This window comes from Hyaena hyaena, unplaced genomic scaffold (assembly GCF_003009895.1).
Source record: "Hyaena hyaena isolate Hyena2069 unplaced genomic scaffold, ASM300989v1 scaffold_17, whole genome shotgun sequence".
Taxonomy (NCBI): domain Eukaryota; kingdom Metazoa; phylum Chordata; class Mammalia; order Carnivora; family Hyaenidae; genus Hyaena; species Hyaena hyaena.
In genome coordinates, this window is record NW_024080648.1 from 5,519,693 (window position 1) to 5,535,241 (window position 15,549).

Sequence of the window (15,549 nt, forward strand, 5' to 3'; positions counted from 1 at the left end):
CTTTTCTAAAGAAGGAGAGCATTATCCTTGGCCTCCCAGAATTGCCACCTTCTTTGTTCCCACTATAAAAATAAATGTGGTCTGTTTGCCCCTCCCTGTAGATCAGGAAATATCAACCTTGAAGTTCTGGGGCAATGGTTAACCTTGCGTCTGGTCCATGCCTTGACAGGATATGATTTGGGCTGCATTACTTACAATGGCCCCAATGTAGGTTTGCTTCTATCAAACCTGGGCCTTCTTTTCAATTCAATTAGTCAGCCAAGGATTGGGATAGAGAGAATTAATAGGAATTGTGGAAACTGAAGTGCAAAAGGCTAGCTTCTCAACCATTGTTTGTCCCTCATACTTGGCCCTTTCCTTCATTCAGGCCTTTTATTCTGGCAAGTCATTCTTTCTGAACCTGAACTCGTGCTGAGACTGCAGGACTATTGTTGTCTTACCAGGAAACAATAGTTCCAAGCATGCTAGATTCCCTGCCTTCACACTGTTTACTTTGTCCGGAATGTGCTTCCTTCCATGTCTTCATATCCAAAAGCCGCCCACCCTCTTCAAGGCTATGTGTAAATATCTTCACCTTCATGAAATCTCCCTTGGGTCTCTCCAGCTGCCAGTTGTAAGATACCAGGGTGGTGGAGAGAGCAACGTTTCCAGGACCAGACCTCCACGGCATACATCTCAGCTATGCCGCTTCCTGGCAGCAGGGCTACGGTAAGATTTCTTAATATGTCTGTGCCTTAGTTTCCCTATCTGTAAAACAGGGATAATACTACCTATCTCATAAATTATTAGGAATATTAAGCGGGCTAATATATATTAAGTGCTTAAAATACTACCCACTATACACTAAGTACTATAGAAGTGTTTGCTAAATTTGACAAATAATATTTCCTCCTCTGAGCTATTAATGGCATTTCAGTGATATCTTCTGTAGCACATACCAGTTTCTACTTTCTTTTCTACAAAGTATCTTCTCTCCTTTCTTAGACTGAAAGTTTCCAGAAATACACTTGTGCCTGATTTCTGCTCTATATCCCTCACCCTACCTTGTACATGGCAGGACCGGCATAAATATCTACAGAGTTTCATGGTGATTGCTGTGGCTCGGTCCTCTTATTACAGATGATGAAACCTATAACCCACAGAGAGCATCATGGTATCATCTTTCCTATGCATAAGGAGTTCGGTTCTTTCTCATCCATCCCCTTGGATAATCTTCTGGAAAATCTACTTCCTCTCAGAGAAAACACATTGGAATGTACATCCTGCCAAGGGCCCATTCATCCCATGGCTGCTGGGAGCTTGGTGTTGCAATGAGGAAGTGTGTCAAGGCCGGCTTCCCAGAAGGCCTGCTTCCTGGTGCCATCACCACCAGATTCAGAAACTTCCGTCAGCTCACGCAGGGATAATCTCTCTGCTCGTGGGGGCCTGGTTCCTTCATGCCCCACTTCCGAGATGTTGTGTAACAGACCAAAACTACAAATCGTCAGTTTTCATCATTGAGAACTAGATCTCCTTCAGAGGTTCTTGAAAGTTCTTGTTGGCAGGTTAGCATGTTCTCTTTCCAATATGGAAATTAATTTGAAAAGCTGGATCAATATCAGAATGTTGCCCAGTGGGTATAGAATTGAATAAAGAAATTAGATGTTCAAGTTACAGGTGGTTAGTGTCCCCATTTTCACCAAGGGGAAGACTGACCAGAAGGGGAAGTGTCCTCTGCTCTCCACAGCACTGGTGGCACACAAACAGCTTCTGACAATTCCTCTATCTCTCTCCAATATTCTTGGCCAGTCATTAAAACCTCCACTGTGGCATTAGTCTCTAATAGCAGATATGTTTCAGTGTCCAACATTACAGTTTATCTTTCCTAAAATAAGCCCTTCTGAGGGAAGACCTTCCTTTTGGGGAGGTACTCTAAGTCACTGGCTAATATTTAGAAAATGCTCTAGCTTCATTAGCAACACATCAAGATTAGTGTTTGGTGTGTAATTTTGGGAGGGAAGATGGGAAACACCCATTCTTGTTAGTCTCAAGTCCTGATGGTGACGTAGCCTAACCTTCATCTCATGTTCCAGAGGCACCCTGTGTGTATATAAGAACTTCAAAATCCTGAATACAGCAGGTGCCTTAATTTCACCAAGAAGACAAATGCTTCCCATTCAACAAATAGTCTCCATCTGTCAAATCTAGTCCTAATATCAAATATCTACCACTAACATCAATAGGCTCTAAGCTAAAGAGGTCATGTCTCTAGCTTTCGCACATGCAATGGCACTTTTCCCAATAAGTGGGAGACATTTGCAGGTATTTAGTGGTGTTCTGGTTTCGTTTGTTTTGTGTCAAATATAACTGAACTCCTTGGGTGATAGTGGAGTTGTGTGAATTGAATATGCCTTGGGTCTAGAGTTTGCCAGTAGGCTGCACTCTCTGTACTACCCTCAGTACTATACTATTGTGATGCCCAAGGCCCCAGGGAAAAGAATGGCATGGTCACAAATGTCTCTCTGCTCTCAGTCAAGTAATCGCTACCACTTCTGTGCTCTCTACACCCTCAGCCATACCAGGTAACTCTCTGAGAATGAGTCCTGAGTTCTCTTAGAGAATTGGCCTCAATAGGAAGCTTCTATTTGAAAGGCAAAAAGAAAGCTTCTGTTTTTTTAGGGGGGGAGGGTTTTCAAAAGAGAAGATCCTAAAGTGTTAGTGATGAAACATGATTTCAGTTGCATTAAAAATTCTGGATGTAGGTTTTGCCTTGGATTTCAGTAAACAAATGAAGAGAGTCTTGAGTGAGGATGGGAACAAGCTTTCAACACAATTCTGAAACCTTTCATTTGGCAGAGAGGAGAATGGGTTATAGAGAAGGGAGGTGCCTTTAAGGTTATGGATCTCCTTAATGACTGAGACAGGGCTTGCTCCTGTTTTTCCAACTAGATCTCATGTAGTGGAAATTACAAATGCTTGCTAGTGTAGTTTGCATTAAGGCACTAACTTCTTGAGCACATTGCAGAAATTTTTCCTGCTTCTATTGGAAAACAGATATGATGCAGTTTCTATAGAAATTTTGGTTTAATCATGTAACAGATATTTCTTGAGAGATTACTGCACACCATGTTCCATATGCCAGTGTGCTCAGCACTAGGGCTAACAATGTGGATAAGACACACAGTTTCTTGCAGCTTACAACAATGGAAAGCACAGAGGCAGGAGTGGCTATGGGCAAAATGGTGAAGGGATCAAAATGAATAAACTCTGTGTTATAATTCTTGGGATGTAATGCACAGTGGGGCAACTGTAATTAGCAACACTGTATTGTGTATTCAAAAGTTACTAACAAAGTAGTCTTAAAAGTTCTCATCACACGGAAAAAATTTGAAACTGAATAATATGGATATTAACCAGACTTACTATGACCACCATGTTGCAACATATATGCATATGAAATCATTATGTTGTATACCTGAAACTAATACAGTTTTAATGTCACATATATCTCATTTGTTTAATGTTTATTTATTTTGAGAGAGAACCCGAGTGGAGGAAGGGCAGAGAGAGAGAGAGAGAGAGAGAGAGAGAGAATCCCAAGTAGGCTCCATGCTGATAGCACAGAGCCCAACGTGGGGCTCAGTCTCAAGAACCATGGGATCGTGACCTGAACCAAAACCAAGAGTATGATGCTTAACTAACTAAGCCACCCAGGTGCCCCGCTATATCTCAGTTTTTAACAAAACTCTCGACAGGTGGGGAGGGGATGGTCAGAGAAGGAGTCTCAGAGGAATTGTTTTCTAAACTCAAATCTGTGGATGAGTAGGAAGGAGCCAGCTGGGGAGGGGGAGGGGGCAGAGAACTCACGTGTTTTCCTAGCACATCTTGCCACAGCAGGTTAGCGTGTGCTGAGTCCTCATGGGGAATGCCCTCCGCAACCTGCTCTGCCCACACTCACTCCCTCTGCCTACCAAACTCTTAGCCATTCTCTCATTCTGGGGGCAGTTCTAGCTCCTTCTGATGTGCTCCCTCACCCAGAACAGGCAAAAGGTCTTTCCTCTGTGTCCCTATAATGTCTTTTATTCTTTATAACTGCAATTATCATATGCTAGAAGTGCATGCTTGTCTGTCTTCACCACTAGATTTCAAACTCTTAGGAAGCAGGGAACCCTCCTATCCACAGGCTTCTATGCACAGTGCTGGGTACAGGGCAGGTACTGAACATATGTTGATACTTAGGTAAGTGACTGGCATCAAGGTTAGCCTAGAGACCTCCTAACATGCTCCCTCAAAAGCATTCAAGCCTCCTTTGTTTCTTCAGATTATATTTGAATGCTTGCATTTGTAAAATCAGTATTACTGAAAAATTTAGGGTGGCCTTTGGAGAGAGTGAGAATGTAAACCTAGTCAGGAGGACAGTCGGTCCCCACCAGTGAGGGTGTGCAGCTGGAGGCAGAGGCTCAGGGCTGAGCTCCAGCTGTGCCCCTCTTCCCGCCCAAGCTGGTGAAGGATGGAAGCCTCAGGCTCCCCAGAGCATGTCTGGAAGGTCACACCCCTGCCTTGGAGAAGCCCAACTACCCCAAGCAGCTTGCCAAGCGGATGGACAGTGAGAACCAACTTCCTCTATACTTCTGATGACTTATCTTGCACTAGATTCTTACTGGGAAAATGAGAAGTTAGAAAAGTCTGGAGCCAGGCAAACATTTGTATATAGAGTGAGAAGAGAAATATGAACCATCTGTGTGGGAGCAAGGAGAATGTACCATGCTGATGTTGGAGGGGCGATGGTGTGATGTTGGCGCCATCTTTGGGACGCGGGACATCTCCTGGGAGCCTCTGCGTTCTTGATCAGACTGTTCTATTAACTATGCTACAAGCATTTTTTAAAACTTGTTTTTAACATTGAACTGGTACAGGGGCACCTGGGTGGCTCAGTTGGTTAAGCATCCAACTTCGCCTCAGGTCATGATCTCGTGGTTCATAAGTTCGAGCCCTCTGTCTGACTCTGCTGACAGCTCAGAGCCTGGAGCCTGCTTTGGATTCTGTGTCTCCCTCTCTCTCGGCCCTCCCCTGCTCACACTCTGTGTCTCTCTCTCAAAAATAAATACTAAACAATTTTTAAAAAATATTTAACTGGTACATTAGAACTCGTTTTACTCATCTAGAAATTTCACTGGCTCCCAAAGGGCCATAGTAACCTGCATTGTCCTTGTCGGAAGGAACCAGTCTTCCCTGCTTATTCATTTCCTACTCGCATGTAAAGAGCTATCATTTCCATTTGAAAAATATCTACATTCACAGCAACCGCCCAGGACATTGATTTTGGTTTAATCATACAAATGATATGATAAACTCCACTGGCAGACAGAGAGTGTCTAAAGCAAGAATTAGCTTAATTGGCTGCCCTTGTTAACATGCTCTCAATTATAATCTGCTTTTGTCCACCACATTTTATCTGTGGTAGAGAGACAGACGTCTCCCCTCCTGGGCCCAGCTCCTATCTGTGCTAGATAATTTTTTATACTGCTCTACCTAGACCCTCAGTCATCTCAGCAAATCTGTTCATTATGATTTTTTTTTTTTAATGGAAAGACCTAGATGCAGCAACTGAGCCTCGGGTTGAAAAGCCTGTGAATGTCAGGTGAATGGTTGTATGAAATATTGCAAGTGCATTTTCTTGCCCAACCACTCTTGGCCTCAATTTCCTCATCTGCCAAATGAAAGCCTTGAAGGAGGCATGTTCCAGAGTTATTTTCAGGCATTTATGGTTTTGAATTTACCTAAGCTTTGAATCATCACTGTTGCAATGGATGAGGTTCTTGCTGAAGGGACTGTAAGTTCCCCAGAGCCCAGAACCCATTCAGGAGGAGGGGAATGCCTGTCCTGACTCATACCTAGGAAACAAGGTTGTGCAGGCTGCCACTTAGATGACACGCCCTGTCGAACCAGGGATGGGGCCATGGGGAGGGACGCCAGAAAGATGCTCCAGCATTTCCTGCACCTGCCCCTCCGAGACTCTCCCCACTCCTGGAGCCCACACCAGGGGGTGGGCTGCCCCTTGCCCCTCTAACCCCCATATCTCTCCCCCTCGTCTCCTTAAGGATGAGCAATCTCACAGTGTGGGTGAGCCAGCTGGGCTGCAGGGCAGAGAATAGTGTGCTCTGAGCAAAGACGAGGTTCCGTAAGGGGAAAATAAGCACAGCCCCTTTCTGGGTATTCCCGTTGTGGAAGCAGTTTACTGCATGCAGTGTCTGGGACACAGATGAGAGACAGAGGAGAGGACTGACTTTGGGAGGATGGGGCATTTCACAGTGAGAGCTGGAATTCCGGAGGGGAAAGTGGGGGCGCCTGGGTGGCTCAGTTGGTTGAGTGTCCATCTTTGGCTCAGGTTGTGATCTCATAGTTTGTGAGTTTGAGCCCCACATCAGGCTTGCTACTGTCACCATGGAGCCTGTTTCAGATCCTCTGTCCCCCCTTTCTCTGCCCTTCCCCCACTTGCGCTCTTTCAAAAATAAAAATAAGCATTTAAAAAAAAGAGGGGGGGGGTGCCTGGGTGGCTTAGTCGGTTAAGCGTCCGACTTTCGCTTAGGTCATGATCTCGCGGTTCGTGGGTTCAAGCCCCGCGTCGGGCTCTGTGCTGACTGCCAGCTCAGAGCCTGGAGCCTGTTTCAGTCTGTGACTCCCTCTCTCTCTGACGCTCCCCTGCTCACACTGTCTCTCTCTCTCCTAGAAATAAATAAAATATTTAAAAAAATAAAAAAAATTAAAAAAAATTAAAAAATAAAAAAAAGAGAGGGGGAAACATAGGTTCTTAATAGTCCTTCTTGCCCTTCCATCATGGTGCATTGGGGATGGGTCAGGGCAAGTGGCTCGCTTACAGTTTGTCTCCCCTGACAGAATGAGCTTCAAGGAAAGCAAGTGGGCTCAGAAGAGAGGTGTGTGAGTGGCTAACGATTCTGGGCTGTGGTTTCCCCTCTACCTGTGGCAGCAGCCAGGAAGCTGAGGAGACCAGGCAGCCTCTGAGAGCCCTGTGCTTACCTGAAACTTACACTGGGCTTAAATAAAGGCATAAATGAGATGATTAAGCAAAAAAGGGGGGACATGTTTAGTGTATTTCCCAAATCCACAGAGGAGGAGACACTTCAATGGCTATTGCTAAAGGTCTCGGTTACTCCACAAAACAAATTAATTCTCAAAAACCCTTAGTAAGTGCCTTCTGTGTGCTTAGAAAATCAACCAAGATGCTTCCAAAAAAGCTTTGCCATGAGTCCTAAAGCATGCGTTCCGGCTCTGCCTGCCTGACCCTACCTCATTAAAATTCCAGATGTCGGAAGGAGGCTATGCTCCATTCCATGATTTAAGGCCCCCTTTGTTAGTTCAAAGCGACCTCGGCTGCCCTAATGCGAAGTGCCAGGTTCATGCCCTTTAGCTGCAGTCCATTGAGAGGGATGCCAGGTGGGCCTGTGTCTCCAGAACACAGTGAGATTTCTTAAGACAAAGCATCCTTTGGAGTAATTGGGCCCCCAAAGTACATGTAAATCCCCAGAAAATGTGCTGGGTTTTATTTCCTACACGGCTTTTAACTTTTATCAAATTCTTAAAAAATAGGAAAGAAAGAGACAAGGAGAGCAATGCCCAGCCCCCTCCCCCGGGTCCACCTGTGACTCAGCTCAGGAGCCAAGGAGGGCCCTTCCTCATTCTGTCTCTGTTCTGTCACTGTTCTCCATACAGCCCACATGTTGCACCCACTTTTCCCAGAGCAGGAAACGGGACCTTCCTGCCCCCTTACATGTGAAGGCTCCCTCTTGGCCGCACAGCTATCCATCGCCAGGCTGGGGGATTCTAGAAGAATAAAGCAGCAGAAGCCTTCAGAGCAATACTTGCCCGCCTTGCACCAAGCACATCCCAGAAGGACCACAAAGGGATGTCCCCAAACAGTCACGCAACCCCACAAGCGTGTATGCACGTTGATCAGCTCAGCTCCTAAGAGCAGAGACTAACTAGGATGAAGCCATTGTGGGGTCTGGAAAAGGGGTGAGGCCCACTCGCCAGGGTGAGGAAGTGAGGATGAGGGCTAGGAAGCTGGCTGTGCCAGAATCTCAATGACAGAAATATCAAGCCCTGTAGGGGACGCGTTGCCTTTCTGCCACCAGTTCCATTCTTTTTCCGATTTTTTGGTAAATTCTAAACCATCGATTTTTTTTTAAACCACTGATGGATATATTTGCTAATTTGCTCATACTATTGCCTTCATCTGACAGGAAGGAACTTGTATTTGGTTACTTGATATTGTTTTAAGATGCCAGACCTGTGGGAGGTGGGGGTGTTTTGACACTGATTAATGGAACATTTTCTTGCTAAAGAGTGGGACTCCTCATTTATTTCTGGACTTTCTCTTTTGTTTACTCACTCCCCACCTCTGGAGACTTTCCTCAGAGACTGAGAGGGCTACTTTGGTGTTTAGAGACAACTAAGCAAGGTGTTTTTTCTTACTGGCTGTGCTGGTTTCTGCCCCCATTCTCAACGGAACCACAAAGGTCTGTGCTACTTCCAAATACCTTGGTGTTGGGATCTGACTGGTTGAAGGAAAAAACAGTGAGTGAAAGAAAGGAAGAGTTCTCTTTGGATATATGCTGGCCTTATTGGATTTAAATTGTGGTTTCGGGGAGCACCTGGGTGGCTCACTCAGTTAAGTGTCCAACTCTTGATTTTGACTCAGGTCATGATCTCAGGGTTGTAAGATCTCAGCTCTGTGTTGGGCTCTGCACTGGTGTGGAGCCTGCTTGGGTGGGACTCTCTCTCTCTCTCTCCCCCCCCGACCTTTCCCCCACTTGCACTCTTGATAGATAGATAGATAGATAGATAGATAGATGATAGATAGATAAAATAGTGATCAGAAAGACTGAGACTTAGGATGGTGCTGAAAATTGAGATGTAGAAACAGTGTGTGAAGCTGGGGCGGGGGGGGCAGTTCTTTCTAGCAATGAGGAGAAGGAGAGAGTCGTTAAGATGGGAGTGACTTTTTTCTAGGGAAGTAAAGGTATTCTTCACCAGTTAGGATGAGGCAAAGATAAATTGGGTGAGACATTTTGTATAAGGTAATGAGTGCTGAATTTGGGGCTAGAGGATTAGATTTTAAATCTCAACTGTGCCATGAACTAGCTTTGTAACCTCTGGGAATAGCCTCCTTGAATCCGTTTGGCATTTATCCAATAGTAATAATAATGTATCAGGATAGTTGTACTTGCAAATACCTGAAAACCCAATTCAAAATGACCTCCATACTGGAGGAAATGGCTTAGCTCATAGCTACTAAAATGTCCATGAGTGGCAAAACCTTCAGGCATGGTTTGATCAGCGTTCCAGATGCATTTCTCTTTGTGTCTCTTGTTTCTGCGTTTCCTCGTTTGCTTTCCTCTTGAGAAAAAAATGGCAGCAACACTTCTAGGCCTCCCAGTTTGCATATCCCAGTGCCCAGAATAAGGTACAGAATCTCTCTTCCACAATCATTGAGCAAAATTATTGGACCTCACTTTGACTGGGCTGACTTACATTATACACTCACTCCTGAACATTGGTTCTAACTGTCTTAGGCCTGACCCATACATCCCTCTCTACACCAACCACCACAGCAAGAGGGCCTGAATTGTTATTTGATTTAGACTGGCTGTTCTAAAGATACTATCCAAACAGCACAATTGCTTCAGGTTGGAGAAGGAGTATGTAGTTGATGTCAACTAAAAGTGGCATTGTCCTCAAAGGATTAAAGACAGAATTAAATCATTCAGCATATATGAACATTCCCAACACCGCCCCAGCACATAGGAGATGCTCTCTCCTTAGTCAAATCTGAATTTGTGGTGAAATGTCCTGTATCAGTTTTCTGTTGCTATATAACAATTTATCACAAACTTAGCAGCTTAAAACAACACCCAAGTATTTATTAGCTGATAGTTCGAAGGGTCAGAAGTCTGGGCATGGAGTGCTTGGTCTGTGCCTGGTGACTGATCATAATACCACAAGACCAAGAGCATTCTCATCTGAAGCTTGGGGTTGCATTCTAAGACCATACAAGTTGTTGACAGATTTATTTCCTCAGGATGACAAGTCTGAGGTCCCTGTGCCCTTGTTGGCTACCAGCAGGGAGCCACTCTCAGCTCCTACTATTACATTTAGGGTTCCCTCCATATTCAAAGCCAGCAATGGAGAAGTTTGCACGAACACTTTTCATGTATCAAATCTCTGGGGTCTCTAGACTAGATTCCATGGGCTCATGTGACTATGCAGGTACCTCAGAAACTGTCCCTTTTGATGAATTCAAAGACAACTGATTAGCAGTCCTACTCACATCTGCAAAATCTCTTTTGCCATGTAACGTAATATAATCAATCACACCAGGGTGCTATCCCTTCATATTCCCAGGCTCTGCCCATACTGGGGGACGATGGGGTGAGAGTCTTGGGAGCCATTTCAGATTCTGCCTACCACTTGCTCTTAAAACAAAGACCCAGTTGTCATAACATGTATTGGTCACAGTGCACAGTGTTATAGAAGCACAATAGATATTTGTTGAACGAATGAATGAATGAGCATGGTTCCCAAGGCTCTTTAGGATTTGGCCCATTCTTATCTCCCACCAGCTAACCCCAAATATACACACACATACACACACACACACACACACACATCTGTCTACACTGCTAGGCCAACACTGCTGGGCCTTCAGACTCAGGCCCCAGGCCTCTTTGATCCTCTAAGACCGGGTCAGGTAGCCTGGGGCAAATGTTCCCATCAGCACCCTTATCACAGCGCTTATTGTAGGGAAGCACATTAGCTCCCACATGACACCAAGAGCAAGGAAAGCAGGAACCTATATATACAGGCTGGTTTGAAATGTGACTGGCCATAAATTATGACACATATTTTTCCAAAGACTCAGACTTCTTTTTTGAGGGGAGGGGAGTGCAAGCAGGGAGATGGGCATAGGGGGAGAGAGACAGAGACAGAGAGAGAATCTCAAGCAGGCTCCACACTCAGCACAGAGCCCAATGCAGGGCTTGATCCCACGACCCTGGGATCATGACCCGAGCTGAAATCAAGAGCTGGATGCTCAACTGACTGAGCCACCCAGGCACCCCCAAAGACTCAGGCTTTTTGTTTTAATAATTTGTTTATTTTTGAGAGAGACAGAGCGTGAGTGGGGAAGGGGCAGAGAGAGAAGGAGACAGAATCTGAAGCAGGCTCCAGGCTCTGAGCTGTCAGCACAGAACACAATGTGGGGCTTGAACCCACAAACTGTGAGATCATGAGCTGAGCTGAAGTCGGACGCTTAACTGACTGAGCCACCCAGGCATCCCAAGACTCAGATTTTTGAACACCAACCACACCTCTCAGTCTAGAGTCCCTTAACACGATGCCAGTCACTTGCCTTTAGATCCTATTTGGCTTCAGAATTCTGTTCTCATTTGCTTCCTCATCAAATGAGAAGAGCTTAAGGAAAATCACATAGTAAACTGCAAAATGCCACACGGCTGGTAGATGCAGGATGCTGTATGGCTGGGAGATGCAGGTTGCAGTAGTAAGGTTTGATATGGAGCAGTGGCACAGGCAAGAGCTCATTTTTCAGCCAGGTTTTAAGTGTACTAAATGAATATATACCTTCCCTTTTACTAAACTACCTGCAGATTTCCCTGCGGCACAGATAGCTAGCTGGTGGGGCGGAAATGAAGAAAGGTATGCATCTTTAGGAAGCAATGTGCCTACTGGTGTTGAGAGCCAGCGTGGAAGGATGAGATTAGCAAGGTTACGACTTAGCAAGAAATCCTGAACTAGACTCTGTTTCAGTCGTTTTGTGAACTTGGACAAGATCCTCAATCTAAGACGTGCTGCTAAGCTCTGGAGAGAAAATTTTTAAAAATATGAAAAGTTCCTGCCTTATGTGGGGTAGAGGTTGAAACAGAAGCAGAAAAATGACATATGTCTTGACATATATTAGAGCAGAGGTGATGAAGCACAGAGGGAGGAGCCGGTGAAGACAGTTGACTTTCATCTTAAATCTGAGTGCAATTTTGCCAGCAGGAGTAGGAGAAGGAGGCATCCAAGTAGTGAAAGCAGCTCTGAGCCAAGGTACAGAGGCACCCAGAGGAAAGGGATGAGGGAAGAGAGTGGCACTGGTGGAGACTTGGCATGGACATGGGTGCTGCTCCAAGAGCCAGGACAGAGTACTGAGGATGGGAGCACAGGAGGGTAATGGAACCATGGAAAGAAGAGCTCTACCCACTCAGCCAAACAAAGGTAGAGCAGAGACACAACTGGTGAAGGAACACAATGGGAGTTGCCGTGGTAACAACACAAGAGTTCTTCAACTGTCCCAGCCTTAGTTATTTCCTCACAGTATCCACTTCCTTGGCATGCTCTCTCCTTGTTGGGGTGACACACCTTCACCTTGGCTAGGTAGAGTCAACAACGTGTCACAAGGAACATCAGGGACCTTTGATGGTGGCTTTGAGTATTTAGAAAATGTCTGTCAGACTGGTTTTCCCAGGACCTCCACTCCGAGGGGAGAGATCTAGAAGTCCTAGCGTTGTGACAATCCTCTGGTGGGAATAAATTAGTTGGCCTCAGTGGGAACACTTTTTAGAAGCTCAGCATCAGACTTCCTATAAAGAGGTCAGGGAGTGGGGCCACACATCAGGAAGACTTGTTTTGACTCACAGTTGTGTTGGTGGGTGCCATCACTACTCCCCTAGGTAGTCTGACTTTATGTGTAAAGGACCTATGAATATTTCTTGCTCTTTGAGAAGAAAGTTTGGGGATGGATATATCATGACCAAAACCATACTTGATTCCTTATCAAGTGAAATGCAAAACCTGCACAAAAATGTATAATGATCATTCCAGCCAAGATCTAAGGGTTTTACAAATCATCTTTGGGTGGAGGGATACACCCTACTCTGTAAAGTACAGACTCTTTATGGCTGTTCATTTCCAACTGACACTCATCAAGCTCCCACGCTGATCCAGTTACTGTATCTGAGGCCTAGGAAAAGCTTTTCCTTTCAATAAGTCAGGGAAATATGACTTAGAAAGGTAAAATAATTCACTTAAGTGTACACAGAGAGCAGAGACAGGGTTTGAACTCACATTTCTAGATTTTAAGTCTAATATGTTTTCTTTCATGAAGTCTTATAGAAATTGAGTCACTCAAGTGATCATGTCATTCATTGCCATCAATAAAGTTGTTTTGTTCATTAAATGCCACAAGCTCTTGATTCATATTTGATTACTCACATAAGATCACTTTCCTTTTTTCTCCTTTGGATAATAGAATACCATTCCTACTTATTACCATCAACTATGTCAGGGCACATGGCTCCCTGGCTAAAGGCTATATTTCCTAACCTCTTTGCAATAAATTGGGAGTGAAAGTGATCTATGCAACTTTTGGAGTTTGCCCTTTTAAAAAACTTATTAGGCAAGCACACACCCACACACACACACACACCCCACACACACACACCCCTCCTACCTTGGGGCCTGCTTCTTCCCTCTAGATCAATAATATTGGTGAGTGGAAGAACTTACTTGAACTCCATGACAGAAACCATATGTTGAAGATAGCAGAGCCATATGCCACCTGTGGACTACTGACCTCTGGACTGCTATGTACGAGTGTATCAGTTGGTTATTGCTGCATAACAGACCATCCCAAAACTTAGTGGTATAAAATAAAATAACAACCATCTTCTATTTCCCGTGGGGAGGTCTGCTAATCTGGAGTGAGTTCATATGATCTTGGTTAGCTAAGCATGTTGCCACATCTGTGACCAGCTAGGAAATCAGCTGTAAATAGGGATGACATGGCTCTTCTCCAGATAGTCTCTTAACCTTCAACAGGCCAGTTCAGGCTTGTTCTCATAGCTAAAGCAGAAAATCGAGAGAGAGAGAGAGAGAGAAAGCACAAAAGGTCTCTTGAGCCCTAGATTTGGAGCTAGCAAACCATTGCTTCCACCATAGTATGTTGGCTAAAACAAATCATACAGCCAACAAGGGTTCATGGGTTTGACAAATAGATTCCATCTCTCAATGAATGGAGCTGCATAGTCCACATTTGATACAAGAATGGGTAGAAAATTGGGGCCAGTTTTGCAATCAGTATACCCCAGTTCAGTATCTGACTGTAAGGGTTCACATGCAAGATATACTCATACCCTGACAAAGATCTCCAGAATCTACATGTCATTATTGCTCTAAGTTTAGGAACTTGTGACCAACATCAGGTTCAAATGTGGCTCTTCTTGATCCAAAGACCTATGAACTAAAAACACAATTTATCTGCCTCCCACACACCTAACATACAATGATGAAACAGGAACAGGAGAAACATTGCCATTTAAAGTGGGGAAAGATTGGAAGGCACCAGTCTTTGGTGATTCTGAAATCCCCTTGTGCACATATTCCCATTTTCCACACTGTGGAGTTGGCAGCACTCATGGTAGTAGCTCATCACTCCACTGTTCTCCATGGCTCTGCCCTCTGGGACACTCTTCCTTTCCCATCACCCTCCTTAGCTGCTTCCGAAGAGGACATAGGATAATGTGCACGTGAAGCACTGGGGACTTGCCTGTGAAGAACTGGGAGCCCAGAAGCCTTTGAAATTTTTGAACAATTTTAATTCAAAACCCTTTGATCCAAGCTCGTGGCACTTTTGCCTTTACAATCCCTTTAAAGTTTTTCATGGGATTGCATTAGATCTGATTGAAATCCCCTCTATTTGATGAATTCTTTCTGAGACATGCCTGGCTCTCTAGACTTACTCTCAGCTACTTTTGGCATTGAGGCTGCAATGGGGTGGCATCTTTCAGGTCCCTAATAGCCCTATTGTCCAGCCGAGAGAGAGTACTAATTACTGCCTTCATTCTTTCCAAGGTCTTGACAAAGGGCCTTATAACCACAGTCTTGATTAGTGGTTTACTCTAAGCTTACATTTTTCTGGCAGTGTCTTGGGTTTGATTTTTTTGCTGGTTTGAGTCATTAAAATGAGCAAGTTTTATTTTCCATCCTATCTTGTTCTGTACCCTCTATACCCCCTCTAAATTCAGCTTGCAAACTGGTCAGTTCTGTCTTTAGCAGCGGACAATTTCAAGTTCTGTCTAGAAATCTCATTGCTTAAATCTAAAATTCATGAGGTACATTTTCTCTCTTCTGAACTACCAAAGGCAATGGTTTCACCAATTGTATTGCACTATTTGATATGGGCCACCATTTTTCCAGACTCCTATAGTTTTCAGGCCTCTGTTTACTGTCTGGCCCTTAAGGCAATGCTACATGTTTTAGGATTTTGTTGGTGCAGGTCCTCAGTTATACATACCAATTGTTGTTTCTATTAGCTATTGCTGTGTGACAACCATTCCAAAACTTAGTTGCCAAAAACAGAAACTATTTTTGAAGCTCATGATTCTGCAGATCAGTAGTTTCAGCTGGGCTCAGCTAAATGGTTCTTCTATTCTTTGCAGGTCTCATTCATTTGTCTGTGGTCAGTTGTGGATTGACCTAGATGGCTCTGCTTCC

The 15,549-nt window shown here is 44.5% G+C and overlaps 1 long non-coding RNA gene across 1 annotated transcript in view; it reads left to right on the forward strand.

Annotated features, from left to right (window-relative positions):
• Positions 1-492: 492 nt before the first annotated feature.
• Positions 493-15,549, forward strand: part of LOC120223003 — a 45,752-nt gene continuing 30,695 nt past the window's right edge. The window contains exon 1 of the long non-coding RNA XR_005526166.1: positions 493-708. This is a non-coding gene — a long non-coding RNA (uncharacterized LOC120223003). The remainder of the gene's footprint in view (positions 709-15,549) is intronic.